Genomic DNA, 14,963 nt, shown 5'->3' on the forward strand with positions numbered 1-14,963 from the left:
AAAAAAAAAAAACCCCAAAACAAGTTGAATGATTACACATATATAAAATACACCATTTAGATAAACAGTTTTAAACCACACACAAGAAATAGTAAGCTTTCAGAAGCAGCTATAAAACTATTTTTTAAAGGGACTGCAGGAACACCTTCCACACTAAGCAGTGTGGGTGTCACTGTGAAAGAATGAAGTGGGTGTGTGAGGAAAACGGGAAAAAATAGATTAGACACAAATACTATAAAATATTAGCAGCTGTTAATTCAGGGTGATAGAAAAATAGGCCTTCTCTTATATTTATAGTTTTCTTTGTAATTTAAATTTATCAAAACAGAAAAAAAGCATACTAAAAATGCAGTTAGATAGCTCACCCTCAATCTTGTCTGCAACACTTAATGCTGTGTGACCTTGGAGAAGTTAACTTCTCAAAAGTGTCTCCTTCCAGATATAAATCATCAATACCAATTTAGTTACTGTGAGGTTTATGTGGAGAACATGAATTAACCAGTCAGCACTAGGGCACTCTGTAGTTTCTGAAGTTAAACGACATTCAGCCACACAGATAAATGCACACACTATGAGGTCACAGAAATCAAGCTGGCCTGGCCTGAGATCTGGGATTGGCTCATTCCCTGACAGTGGGACCACAGGTCTTCTTAGGAAGCCTGAACAGTAGGCTTTGTGAACCCTGACACTGTTCTAAATCCCATGTCCCAGGGGAGGGACAGAAAGAAAAACCTAAAACATCAATGCATAGAAAAATATTAAAAGGCCCAATATGGACACTGTTATTTTATTACTGACTTCTTAAATCATAATGTCACATAGCACCGTCAACAAATAAATTATATTTATAATTTTAAAATAATTTTCATTTTATAAAAAATAAACTTGTGATTGTATTAACTGCACATGCATTCACCAACTAGACTGTAAATAATTTACATTAAGCAAACCATCTTCTCTATCTTACAAGTTTAGCACAATGCTGGGTGCACAGGAGGCCACCAGTAATTATTGTTGATTTGGTGGCTGATCAACAACAGCTGAAGAAACATCTCAAATAATAGAAAAGCCCAGAAAACCTACAGAGACAAAACAGTTGTCAGCTCCCAGATTATTAAGCATGTAAATGTTTTAACCATCAAATGAAACCACTGTCCTCAGAGAAGGGACCAACATCTCAGTTATTAAGCACAGAACTTTATGGCAGCCAAAGATGGCTGCATCTGTGTCTTATCTATAGGTGTTACAGAGCCTCAAAAGGGCTGTGGACCAAAAAACTGGAAATCATTCAAACTATTATTTTTTAATGGAGGGCTTTTCAGAGTTTTTAATGTTAATGTACATTCTCTGAGAAGAGGATATATTACGCAATGTTTCTCAAACTTATCTGAACAAAGAACCTATTTTAAGTTTCAGAGCCTCCGGCAGGACTAGAATTCCACACTTTGGGAAATGCTATCCTAGAACATCTTTGTATTCACTGAATTATGAAACTAATTTTGATGATTTAATAAATAAATATTTAAGTAGTAGTTTGAAGTAAAAAAGGAAACCCAAAAAACTAAACAAACTGGTTTAACTACTTTGGAAAATTTTTTAGTGTTATTCACTAAGCTATAACATACATGTACCCAATGACACAGTTACTACACCCTCAGGCAGAACACTCAACAACGTGTATGTCCATAGGACACCAAAAAATGTTCACTAAAGTTTTTAATAGCACACTATTCATGAGAGCCCCAACCTAGAAACAACCCACAGTAGAAGAAAGAAATTTAGAGAATAGCACATTATACAAAATGAAAACGAACAAACTACATCCTCACATGACATCATGGAGAATCTCTCAACCATAAGGTTGAGCTAAAGAAGCCAGGTACAAAAAGAACAGACACTATAATGCGATTTATACAAAGTTGAAAAGCAGGCAGAAGTAATCTAAAGCATTAGAATTCAGGACACTGGTAACTTCTGGGGAGAAGGGGGAAATATAATTGGGAGAGACTGGAGGGGACCTTCTGGGGTGTTGGCCATGTGCTGTTTCTGTACCTAGATGGTAGCTACAGGTGTGTTCACTCTGATAATTTATCTTCTAACTTGCACACTTTTCTTTTTGCATGCCATACTTCAACAGAAATGTAAAAAGAGCTTGGCAGTCCAATCAATTATCTGTTTATTCAGATACTGTGTGCAATCAGTGTAGGCAGGTATCCACATGATGTGCTGGCCCTGGATGCCCCAGCTATGGGAAGAGCACCAGGCACTAAACCATGTCATCTTTAAGAGAGCCCACGAATTAAGGAGCTTTAAAGACCTTTACTGTTCACATTTCACAGGTGAGGAAACTAAGGCTTAGAGAGAGTCAGTAACTTGCCCAAAGTCACAGGCTGTAAGTGGTAGAAACAAAAATCAAACAGGGGGCTTCCCTGGTGGCGCAATGGTTGAGAGTCTGCCTGCCGAAGTAGGGGACACAAGTTCGTGCCCCCGTCTGGGAAGATCCCACAAGCCGCGGAGCGGCTGGGCCCCTGAGCCATGGCCACTGAGCCTGCGCGTCTGGAGCCTGTGCTCCGCAACGGGAGAGGCCCGCGTACCGCAAAAAAAAAAAAAAACAAACAAAAAACAGGACTCCAAACCTCATGTTCCTGGCCACTGCCCTTCCTATCCTGGGGAGTCTGCTGCAGCCCTCTTGACCAGAGCTGCTCTGAGTGGGTTTTAACTTCTTGCAACCACTGAACCTTGAGAGAAACAGTAAAGCAGCATCACAGCCTTACCATCTTTACACAGAAACACTCAAGATTCACATTCTCAAAATCTGAAATGTGAGTTACTAACAACAGTAATGAATAGTAACTAATAATTCATGCAAGTATGGACCTTTCACTTTGCACCAAAACCATGCTGGGCACAAGAAAATGAACCGGGGGGTGGGAGGAGGGATCAGCTCAAACGCCAGAGGGTGCTAGAGAAACGGGAAAGAGAGTTGGGTTACAGCAATGGTACAATTATTTAAGCAAAAATAACCTGGTCTTCTTTCCTGTGGTGCAAAAAGGTTGGTTATTTTCTACAAAGTGAAAGTAAATTTAATTATTTTAAAAATATATAAAATGTTTCTAATTGCAAATGTAATACATGTTCATCAGAGAACTCTGAATGCAAAAACAAAGCACAAAGACAATAAAAGCTCAAAGATAATGTTAACATTTTTTTTTTCTTTTGGCTGCATCATGCAGCATGCAGGATCTCAGTTCCCAGACCAGGGATCAAATCTGTGCCCCAATTTTTTTCCTTTTTATGGCTGAGTAATATTCCATTGTATATATGTACCACATCTTTATCCATTCATCTGCTGATGGACATTTAGGTTGTTTCCATGTCCTGGCTATTGTAAATAGTACTGCAACGAACATTGGGGTGCATGTCTCTTTTTGAATTATGGTTTTCTCTGGGCATATGCCCAGTAGTGGGATTGCTGGGTCACATGGCAGTTCCATTTTTAGTTTTTTAAGGAACCTCCATACTGTTCTCCATAGCAGCTGTATCAATTTACATTCCCACCAACAGTGTAAGAGGGTTCCCTTTTCTCCACACCCTAATGACTGTCATACAGAGCACAGTCAGAAAGAGAAAAACAAATATCATACATTAACACATATACGTGGAATCTGAAAAAATTGGTATAGATGATCTTATTTACAAAGCAGAAATAGAGCCACAGACGTAGAGAACAAACGTATGGATACCAAGGGGGAAAGGAGGGGGTGGGATGAATTGGGAGATTGCGATTGACATATATAAACTACTCATGCTGTGTATAAAATAGATAACTAATGAGAACCTACTGTATAGCACAAGGAACTCTACTCAGTGCTCTGTGGTAACCTAAATGAGAAAGAAATCCAAAAAAGAGGAGATATATGAAATCCAAGAAAGAGGAGATATACGTATATGTATAGCTGATTCACTTTGCTGTACAGTATAAACTAACACAACATTGTAAAGCAACTATACTCCAATAAAAATTAAAACATAAGGAACTCTTACAACTCAACAGCAAAAAAAAAAAAAAAAAAATCCAATTAAAACATGGGCAAGGGCTTCCCTGGTGGTGCAGTGGTCGAGAGTCCGCCTGCCGATGCAGGGGACACGGGTTCGTGCCCCGATCCGGGAGGATCCCACATGCCGCGGAACGGCTGGGCCCGTGAGCCATGGCCGCTGAGCCTGCGCGTCCGGAGCCTGTGCTCCTCAACGGGAGAGGCCACAGCAGTGACAGGCCCGCGTACCGCAAAAAATTAAAAAAAAAAAAACCATGGGCAAAAGACTTGAATAGACATTTTTCCAAAGAAGATTTACAAATTTACAAAAGGCCAACATGGATATGAAAAGGTGTTCAGTATCACTAATCATCAGGGAAATACAAATCAAAACCACAATGAGATATCACCTCACACCTGTTAGAATGGCTACCATGAAAAACACACAAGAGATAACAAGTGTAGGTGAGGATATGGAGAAAAGGGAGCCCTTGGGCACTGTTGGTAAGAATGTAAATTGGTTCAGCCGCTATGGAAAACAGTATGGAGTTTCCTCAAAAACTTAAAAATGGAACTACCATATGATCCAACAATCCCACTTCTAAGTATATATCCAAAGAAGATGAAATTATCACACCTCAAAGAGATATCTGCACCACCATATTCACTGCAGCATTATTCACAATAGCCAAGATATGGAAGCAACCTAAATGCATATTGATGGACAAATGGATAAAGAAAATATGGCATACACACACACACACACACGAATATTATTCAACCATAAAAAAGAAAACAACCTGCCATTTGTAACAACATGGATGGACCTTGAGATCATTAGGCTAAGGGAAAAAAGTCAGAGAAAGACAAATACTGCATGGTCTCACTTATATGTGGAATCTAGAAACATTTAATTCATAGGAACAGTAGAATGGTGGTTGCCAGGAACTAGGGGGTGGGAGAAATGGGGAGATGTTGGTCAAAGAGTACAAACTTCCAGTTATAAGAATGTGTTCTGGGGAATCTAATGTACAATGTGTGGACCGTTTAACAATAGTGTATTGTTAGTACTTGAAAGTTGCTAAGAGAGTAAATCTTAACTGTTCTCACCACAAAAAAACAAAAACAAAAAACAACCCACGATCCCTGCAGTGGAAGCACAGATTCCTAACCACTGGACCGCCAGGGAACTCCCCTTACTTTTATTTTCTTAATTTGTTCCATTTACAAACCCTGCTGTTAGCTCCTGATGTCTCTTACATGACACTCTATGCTTTATAACACATTTAAACATGCAAATAAATCCTAGTTGATCCATCTTCTCCCTACAAATCAGTAGGCCTTCTTTTAGAGCCCATGGATTATGTTTCCTATAGCATCTTAAAGTTCCTAATGTTCTGCTACCACGCACATAGAAGCCACAGAACTACTAATAGGTCCACGATGCCAAATATGGACTTTTTGGTTCCTCTTCCACACACATGCTGTCCTCTCCTATGATCCCCCCCCACCGGTCCCACAGTCTTCCTACAACTGGGGATGGTGTGCACTGTCCAAAGTCCTACAATAGGTACTTCTAGCAACTGGAGAACTACAAAATACATGAACCTTTTCAAACTGAGGTATGAGATATTTAAGAGGGATCAAGCTACTTTAAGGATTAAGCATATTTGATAAGACATTTCTTCTTACTTTGAAGCACACAGTTGGAAGTATAACAGGGAATCAAATTTTATTTATTGAATGAATGAACTGCAACCACTACATGTGCATAATCTAATAATGCTTAAAAATGAAATATTCTTTACTCTGCGGGGGTGAACAAAGTTAACATCAAAAAGAATTTGCTTTCTATCTTAGCTAACTTCTTCATACCCCCCTCTCTCCGTAACTGTAGCAACAGCACCTGCCTGGTCCTGGCACTATAGTAAGTGCTTTGGAGACCTGCTCCTTAGTCAGGGGCTCACAGGCAGCAGAGCAGGGCTGGAAATCCAGGTGTCCTCACCCCATAAGTGAGGTCTGGAACCTCTGCAGTACAAGGCATGAACCTTCCTGACTTGTTTTTATCTCTCTAGTCTGATGTCTTCATACTTTCCTCCATGTAGTGAAGCACCTCTGTTCTTCCCCAGGGATAAAGAGTTGACAAAGCTAAACCACAAACTTGAAAAAAGGGAAATCCTAAATGCAAACACAGTTCAATCTCCAAGCAAATCATGCTCAGCTCTTTCTAATTCTCACCCAAACGATTTTCAACAAGTCTCTTCCAAGTACACTTTTCAGAAATGGAGGAACTGCTGAGGGGGAATAATGTTAGTGAATTTATATTCCAAATAACTCTGAATAAGTTGCCACACTTCTGTAAACATTAGTGAACACTTCGACACAGAAGCAGTGACCATCAGGAGCCAGCAGAGTCACTAAGAAAATTTCACCTGACTAATCTCATCTCCATATTCAAAAGGGTTCCTTGACCAGAAGATCAAGGGAAGCCTTAGATACACACAAGAATTAAGCTTCTCTGAAGATGGCAGTGCACTGAAAGGTCCCCCTGAACAAAATGGAAAAAGCTGAGTCCAGTGGCAGTGCCTAGATGGTTCAAAATTGGCTGATCCATCTTGGCCAGTGGATTTTTCACAGCCAGTCTTTTGTTCAACACATGACTCTTGGGCTCAAGCTAGACTGTGAGAATACAGTATTGACCAAAACAACCAAAGACCTGTCCTCCCACTTATGTTCTAAGGCTGTTAGAGCATCTTTGTCAACCTGGGAGAAAATCTCTAGGGTTTAATCACAGGCCTATCTTTAGCCTTTTCCTGTTTAATACTTCTTATGAAAGACAAATGAATATGGGTTTATTCAATTTTGAAGGCAAGACAAAGCAGGAAAAAAATACCAAATTCATTAGAAGATATAATTGCAATCTAAAAAGCTTTCAACAGGTTAGAATAGAGCCAAAGCAAGATGAAACCTGATGGGAAAAAATATACTGTCCTATATCACAGTTCAAAAAACCAACTGTGTAAGAGAGGATGGGAGACCATTTTAACACCCATCTAAGTTTGGGGAAAAAAACACTAAAGGTTTTAGTTGAGTATGAATTCAGTATGAAGAAAGGTGATGGTGTAAAGGAATAACTGGAGAGTTAGGAAACAAGGATTCTAGTTCCAGTGGCTGGGGTAGGGGGCAAGTTACTGAATTTAGGGAGTTGCTTGTCTCATCAGAGCCTTTAAGGGATTGGGCCAGGATACCTCTCAGATCCCATCTAGCTCCACCAGAACAAAGACAATGCTCACTTCTGTACACTGCTGTGTCCCCAGCACCTAGCACAGAAAGCATTCCCCAGGTGCTTGTAAATGAATGGCAGTGCTAACAGAAATCCTACGGGTTAGTACCATAATGTGTCTCCCTCGCCCAGCACACACACTAAAACCCCTAACACACTCTCGGGTTCAAGAAAGAGAAAGGAGTCTGGGCAAAAGGGGTCATAAACCCATAGCCACATATATGTTCCATTTTAAAAGGATCATTGACAAGTTAGATTTATAGTTGAAAGGAAGGTTAAGGGTTTGGTTTCTCAACTCCCATAATAAGAATTGGATGAAGTAGTGGCTGAAGGAACTGAGGAATGTTCTGTTTTGGGGAAAACAAAAGCTTAGAAGGGCCATGGTAGATGCTTTCAGATATTTTGAACAATATGTCAGTGTAACTCCAGAAGGCAAATGGAAGCCCAAAGATAAAAATCAGTGGGGGACTTCCCTGGTGGCACAGTGGTTAAGAATCCTCCTGCCATTGCAGGGGACACAGGTTCGAGCCCTGGTCCCAGAAGATCCCACATGCCGCGGTGCAACTAAGCCCGTGCGCCACAACTACTGAGCCAGTGCTCTAGAGCCTGCAAACCACGACTACTGAGCCCGCACGCCACAATTACTGAGCCAGCGCTCTAGAGCCGCGAACACAACTACTGAAGCCCGTGTGCCTAGAGCCCGTGCTCCGCAACAAGAGAAGCCACAGCAATGAGAAGCCTGCGCACTGCAACGAAGAGTAGACCCCGCTCACCGCGACTGGAGAAAGCATGCACAGCAATGAAGACCCAACACAGCCAAAAAAAAAAAAAAAAAATCAGTGGGAAGGTTCAGTACAGACTACTAGAATGGGCTGCTCCTCACCAACAGAAATCTTCAAGCAGCTGGCAGGAATGTTACAAAGGTTAATTCCTCACTGAGTTTTAAGTTATTTTAGATAACTTCTAAGGTCCCTTCCAACTCCAAGATTCCATGACTTTGTTATTCATGTTTAAAATGTAGTATACAGAAAAGGTTTGGGACTTCCCTGGTGGTCCAGTGGTTAAGAATCCACCTTCCAATGCAGGGAACACCGGTTGGATCCCTGGTCGGGGAACTAAGACCCCACATGCCGTGGGACAACTAAGCCCGTGCACTCTAGAGCCCACGCACCACAACTAGAGAGGAGCCTGAGTGCTGCAACAAAGACCCAATGCAGCCAAATAAATAAATAAATATTTTTTTAAAAACCTTTAAAAAGAAAAGGTTTCATTTTGCATAAAATTTAAAAATTGTTCCATTTTTAAGAATGAATCTGAAGTACTCAATGAATTCAAGAAAACCCCCCATATGAAGCATAACTCTCTGTGGTTGTTATACAGTTTTAGGTAGACAGTGAGTATAAATACCTAATGCTCCATTATTTCCCCATTCTGCCCATGCATCCCCTGCTGGTTGCAGTGATACCACCTTCAGATATTCTGAGATGTATGGGAGAATGCCCTTCATTCTAGCCTCATTAAAATGGAAACCTCCAGCCTCTTGCGTGTTGAGGTAGAAGACACCTGGGTTTTTAAAAACATATTTTAAAAACACATATCATATACAGTTTGTAAACAAAGTATTTTATTGTAGGAATAACAATATATGGGAACACAGCACTCTGCAACCATGGGCTCCACTAACTTTGGATCAAAAATATTCAAAAAAAATTCCAGAATGTTCCAAAATGCAAAACTTCAATTTGCCATGTGTGCTGGCAACTATTTACATATCACTTACATTGTATTTACAACTAACATAACTAAACGTTATGTTTTATATAACATTTACATTACATTAGGTATTACAAGTAACCTAGAGATGATTTAAAGTATATGAAGGATGTGCATGGATTATATGCAAATGCCATGACATTTTAGGGATTTGAGATGGATTTTGGTATCTGAGGGAGTCCTAGAACCAATCCCCTGCAGATACTGAGGACAACTGTATTTTATAGATTTCTGGGCTTGTGGCACGTAGGATCTTTAAGCTGAGAAAGATGAGGAGCAGCCCAAAGTAGTAGAACCTGACAAGGAAAATTCGTTTGAGATTTTCTCTTTGCTCCTGCCTTATCTGCACTTGTATCCAACACACACAAAAAATGTACTCTTTGTAATTTGCAATAAGTTAGACTTTTAAGCAGGGTTGTTTTTTTTTTAAGGTTAACTGGACTCTTGGGCTTAAGTCTGTATCACTTCTACAGCAATTTACAAAGCACATTTCACAACATGGTAAAATGGGTATTAATCTCATTTTTCAGAGACTGCTGCAGCCCAGATACAAGCAGACCTGGAACCCAAACTTAGGTTCAACTCCAAATGCTGTGCTCCTTCTCCAGAGCACAGTGCCTGTAGAAGAGCCCAACCTCACACCCAATCCCATAGCCTCTTGAGATTCCTGGGTAGGGAGCAAAGAGTACAACAAAAGTGGACACACTCTGCCCTGAGTGGTAGGCAGTCTGAGGGAGCCATGTGACAGAGTGGCCTGCGGGAAGAGGCAACAGGATAACCAGGTTCAGAGAAGCTAGGAAAACTGGAGCAGAGCAAAGATGACACAAGTCAGGCAAAGTAGCACCAAGGCTGCCTTGAGAGATAGGCTGCCTGTCTCTGTTTTGCTACAAACAGCTTTACTCACTGGAGGAAGAGGATAGTGCAAGCTGCTCTAGTTAACACTTCTTCCCATTGTTGCCCTAGGTGAGGAGTATTACAGATCTTTGCCACTCTTGTCTGTCAAGCTAAGCTACTGCTTCCCTTGTCCTCAGCTATTTGAATGTTATTTCATTCATTCATTCGATATGGCGGACCTGTGTTACAGGCTAGGCTGCCTGGCCCTCAAGTTGCTGACACTACGCAGAGAATGGAGGAAGGCTCATGACTCCAAGTTTTAGACTGAATATTATGAGCAAAGCCCACCTGGAGAAGATGGAGGGACACCCCCCCAATCCAGCTCATGTGTCTCCAAACCTGTGGCCACCGTTCATGACAAGTGGCTGAGTTTGCACTCTCAGAATGTGCAGATGCCCGCCCAAAGTGCACTTTATACAAATTATGTCAGTTTAGAGAATGAAATTATTTAATACTGAGATAAGAGTTGATTATAATTTTTTCTCTCAGCAAGTGGGTAACTCCATTCTTGAAAACAAATTCTGTTACCGAAATAATAGCCAAATATACCTCCAGATAAGAGACATGGTTGGAGCCCTCACTGTCATGCTGGTAGTAGGTGGTTGCAGACTTGTGAAATGTTTAACCGGAGCAGTACTTCCTTAATTCAAACTTAAAAGAGCCTACTTGCACTGCTTTGGAGGTTAGCAGAAATCTATGTTCTAGTCTAGGAGTGGGCAAACGTTTTTAAAATTAAAGGCCAAATGGCAAATATTTTCTGTGGGCCACATGCTCTCTATCCCAGCTACCTGATTCTGCCTTTGTAGCGAAAATGGAGCCGTAGACATTATTAAACATATAGATGTGACTGTGCTCCAATAAAACTATTTTCAAAATAGGCTGCTGGTGTGAAAGTGTTTGTCTAGCCCCATGAAATGGCATCTCAGAACAGCAACAAAACCTCCTAAGATCTCTCTTCTATATGTTTCCTCAGTACCCCAGAAGGCTATGTTACTGAAAAGGGGAACCTAGTGCTCATAACATGTTCCCTACATGAAATGGTTCCTGGAGGGTAGCAGGGCTGAGAAGTATTAAACTAGGCTGTGGATGCTACAAGGGGACAACAAAAGGCCTTGACTTCCTGACTAACTAGCTGTGTCAGGATCAGATCCACACAGGATGGGAAACTATCTACTCTAGCTCTGTTTTTTATTCCTTAATTTCTCAGTTTCAAGGAGTGCAAGTTACACCCCTAGCCAAATCTTCTATCCTGTAGCCTCTCAGGGTCCCACACTACAGACTGTTCTGCAGCTTCATCTCCCCCTCATCTAGACATGCCCCCTACAAGTTGCTTCTAACTTATACCATCGCCTTCCCTTTTCTAATTCACAATGTATCAAAAGCTCCAATTGCAAAAGCAAATCTATATTTATAATATACAATTTTTTACTAAAACAAAATCATTGCTCATAGTCCAAAAAAAGATATCTGCCAAAGAACCTGCTGTTAAATGAACTGCAACTTCTGAATTTATCTGTTGTGCCAGGTCATTTAAGAGCATCCTGTTTGACCCTCCAGTTTTGACCTCATTCATGAAGCTGTAGTGTGTTTATCTACTACACAGTGAGCAGGGATGAGCAATGATAGCTGTTTTCTGATGCAACAGAAAAGCATATTTGGCCTGGACATTTTGTGGTTGCAGAAGGAATAAAGGCATTTCCTACAATGGAATTCTACCAGTATCATCCAATGGTGGACAGAAGAGAGCTGGAGACTGGGCACAGAGACAAGGCAAATCATTTGAAAGGGAAGGAAAAGAGAGAAAAGTAACCACTGGAGTATTTTCTTAGGGATAAAGAGAGTTGCGTCTGATCTTGAGTTGACTATGACCACTAAAATAAGTTTATATAGTTAAGTTTTCCTGAGATACCATGGTATTTTAATAATGATTCAATTAAAAATATATATATATATAACCTAAAATGGTTTAATTGAGCTTAACTCTTCCAACTCCTCAAATCCTTTAGGGAAGAAATATACTTGAATATGTAACAAAACTTGTAGCTGCATAAATGATCCTTAAAATCTTATAAAGGAGACTACTATGGTCAATTTTAACCGATAAGGATAATTTCTCAATTAAAACAAGGGGAACTTACCTGTAGCATTTCAGATGAGACTAAAGCACTAGCTGAAGTTTTCTGTTTTCCGTATTCCATGCTTTAATTAAAAGATTTGCTGTGCACTACTGAACAGATGAACAGAAAAAGAATATATCTCAGTCATAACTTAACAACATTGGGCATGAGACATCTAAAATTAATGTTCTATACCTAGCAAGCTGCTATAGGAGCAAACCATTATATAGCAACATTCTTTCCATTTTTGGAAAAGGTATGATCCTCTCTTCTTCCTCCTTGCTCTCAAATCACTTCATGCATCTCATCTGGAATTATACTTGGCCACTGTCTTGATAACAGGCTTTATTTTCAGGACTGGAATTACCCAACAACCATCATTTGAATGAACTTTCTAGTCAGGAGGAAAAAAAAACAGGTCTTAGACTCTTATCTCTAAATAGTAAATAGTTCCCCTCTCTACACTGATACAGGTTCAATGTATGCTTTTATCAGGCATCAACACATTCTGAGAGCACAAAATCAGCTCCCTACCTCTGTCTAAGCCGCCTGGGGAAAGCTAAAACACAAAGCTGTTCCCAGGTGAAGACTGCAAACTCAAATCTTCCTTACCTCTGAAACAGAAAAAAAGACATGGTTTGGTAATTTGTTCCTTACTGATAGCTCTACCTGACAAAGCAGCCACCTCCTAAACGCTGGTACTATGTGCAAAACACATGAAGGAAAGAAAACCGTCTATGCTTCGCACATTCTCCTTCTTATAACAGTGGAAGAGAGAGAAGGAACACGGAATGCCACTCGTGCTTGCTGCTGGCATCATTCCCTATTGCTTGGAAAGTGAGGCTCCATTGCACCTTAAAGATTTCCTTTAAAATGCCTTGTATGCTTGCTAAGACCCCTTTTAAAAATCATGTAGCCCTAGACTCTTCGGGTTTCCTCCTCTCTCTGGCCAATTCGACCATTCTCCTCCTTAGGTCCATATTTCTCCCAACCCCTCCCCAGGAGGAACAAGCCTCCCACAATTCGGCTACTGGGCCCTCCCCTAACTCCTCGTCAAGGCTTTACCCCAGGCCTGCTTGGGGAATCCGACACCGAATCACCGTCCCCGTCCGCTCCTCCGCCGATCCGGCCAACTTGCTTCGTGCTGCTCCCCGAGGCGACGGGAAGGCGGTGGGCTGCGCGCTGGGGCAGAGCACGGCGGACAGCGTGCTCCTCGCAGCCTCGGCCTGGCCCTACCACGCACCCCAGCCCTCCTCGGTGTCGCCCGCGGCCCCACCTCCCGCGCTCACCCGGTGGGGGAGCGTATAGTCGCGGAGGCCCAAGCCTCCGGGCGCGGCGGCTCGCAGCTCAACGCCGGCCGCGCTCCGGGAGAGGGCCGGAGGAGTGGGCGGCGCCGCCCTGCCCGCCTCCCGGCCCAGCCGCCCGGGCCTCGGTGTTCCCGGAGGAGAGCACGTCACGGGCGGAGCAGGTCCCAGCGCCACGCCCGCCACCCAGCCCGGGGGCCTCCGAGGCCTCCGCGCCGCCCCAGCACCCACCCCGGACCACACTCACCCCCAGCGCGGCGCGCACCCTGCTCCGACTTGGGCGGATGGCCAAAGCTCCAGCCCCGCGCGCACACACAGCGTTCCCGCAGCCGCACGCGCGGCCGGGCGCGCGCAGACCACGCGCCGGGCCCGGAGCCCCTCGTCCTCTCGCTCGCACGCACGCACGCACGCGCGGGCCCTGACCCCCCCCCCCCTCCCCCAGGAGGGCGGTGTCGCGCGGCCCCAAGGCCTCCGCGCTGATCCGGGCGCGACTTCTAGATCCTCGGCATCACCTTGCATTCCATGCACCGGGGTGTTAGGTAGGCATTTTACATTTGAGCCTGGCAGCGGTTAGTCGATGGGCTGACCTCGGGAAGGATTTCTGTTTAAGACTCGCTTCTCCTTGCCCGGCTTGCCCTGTTTTCAAGTTGCGTAAGTGCCCGGCCTCGAAGCAGTCCGGGAGGGATTTACTTATTAAAATCCGCACAGAGCTATGAAGGGGAGAAAACACCTTGGGAAGTTATTTGGTCTCGCAGAAGAAATGCGCGTTCTCCTTCTAGAATCAATAGAAAAAGAAGGTTGGGGATACTTCGGGGTTACAATGGTCTGGGGTGTGAACAGGAGTCCCGGGAGTCGCATGCTCTCTAGAAATGCCTCTTGAAACTCTCCTTTGGTCTGGAGAATTCAAAGGTCTGTCCCACCCTGAGTTGTCACTAACTGTTGCTTCTTGGGAGGAATGGAGAAGCTTTGAGGTGCGGGAGCTGAGTGTGCTGTATGGGCTCTGGTTGTACCGGCCTCCGGATGGAGGTTGTTGAATTAATTCAGAAATAGTATTTACTCTCCTCTCTCGGCACCCCTGAAATAGTGCCATCTGAAAACAGTTCCCCATTCTGGCCGCTTGTCTGTGGCACAGTGAACAGGTCGGCTGAGGCGTCACGGTGTGAAAAGTTGAAAGAACAGTTTAGTGAACAACCATGTACATTCCTCCGAGAATGAATAACTCAACATTTTGTGGTAACTGCTTTCTTTCTCTCTCGCGTAAGTAAAGACAAAGACATTCTCCTATGCAACCACATAAGAAACTAAATTACATCTAAGAAACGTAATAATTTGACATCACCTAATATCCAGCCCATATGCAAATTTCTCCAGTTATCAAAGAAAGTCATATATTGGTTTTGTAGAAAGGTAGTCCCATGGCGTCCAGTTCTTATTTAATGGATGCAATATCTTCTCTTACCGAATAGATAATAAGACAAATTTCAGGACTTTCTCTTTTAAGTTTCCTCTGTTTCCTGAATTGTCTACTTAATCTTTTTTTTACTGTTTTAAGCTCTTT

At 42.7% G+C, this 14,963-nt stretch overlaps 1 protein-coding gene across 8 annotated transcripts in view; it reads right to left on the bottom strand.

Annotated features, from left to right (window-relative positions):
* Positions 1-13,839, bottom strand: part of B3GALNT1 (beta-1,3-N-acetylgalactosaminyltransferase 1 (Globoside blood group)) — a 39,794-nt gene extending 25,955 nt beyond the window's left edge. Inside the window, exons 1-4 of one of the 8 annotated variants that reach the window (XM_067033931.1) lie at positions 13,653-13,825; positions 12,636-12,715; positions 12,297-12,495; positions 12,123-12,208 (exon numbers count right to left, since the gene is read on the bottom strand). The gene's annotated coding sequence lies outside the window, so the exon portion shown is untranslated. Of the gene's footprint in view, positions 1-12,122; positions 12,212-12,296; positions 12,496-12,635; positions 12,718-13,166; positions 13,583-13,652 lie in introns of those variants that run through there. The other 7 variants (XM_067033929.1, XM_067033930.1, XM_067033932.1 and 4 more) reach the window with 7 other exon arrangements.
* Positions 13,840-14,963: the final 1,124 nt, after the last annotated feature.

The sequence above is a fragment of the Kogia breviceps genome, chromosome 5 (genome assembly GCF_026419965.1).
Source record: "Kogia breviceps isolate mKogBre1 chromosome 5, mKogBre1 haplotype 1, whole genome shotgun sequence".
Taxonomy (NCBI): domain Eukaryota; kingdom Metazoa; phylum Chordata; class Mammalia; order Artiodactyla; family Physeteridae; genus Kogia; species Kogia breviceps.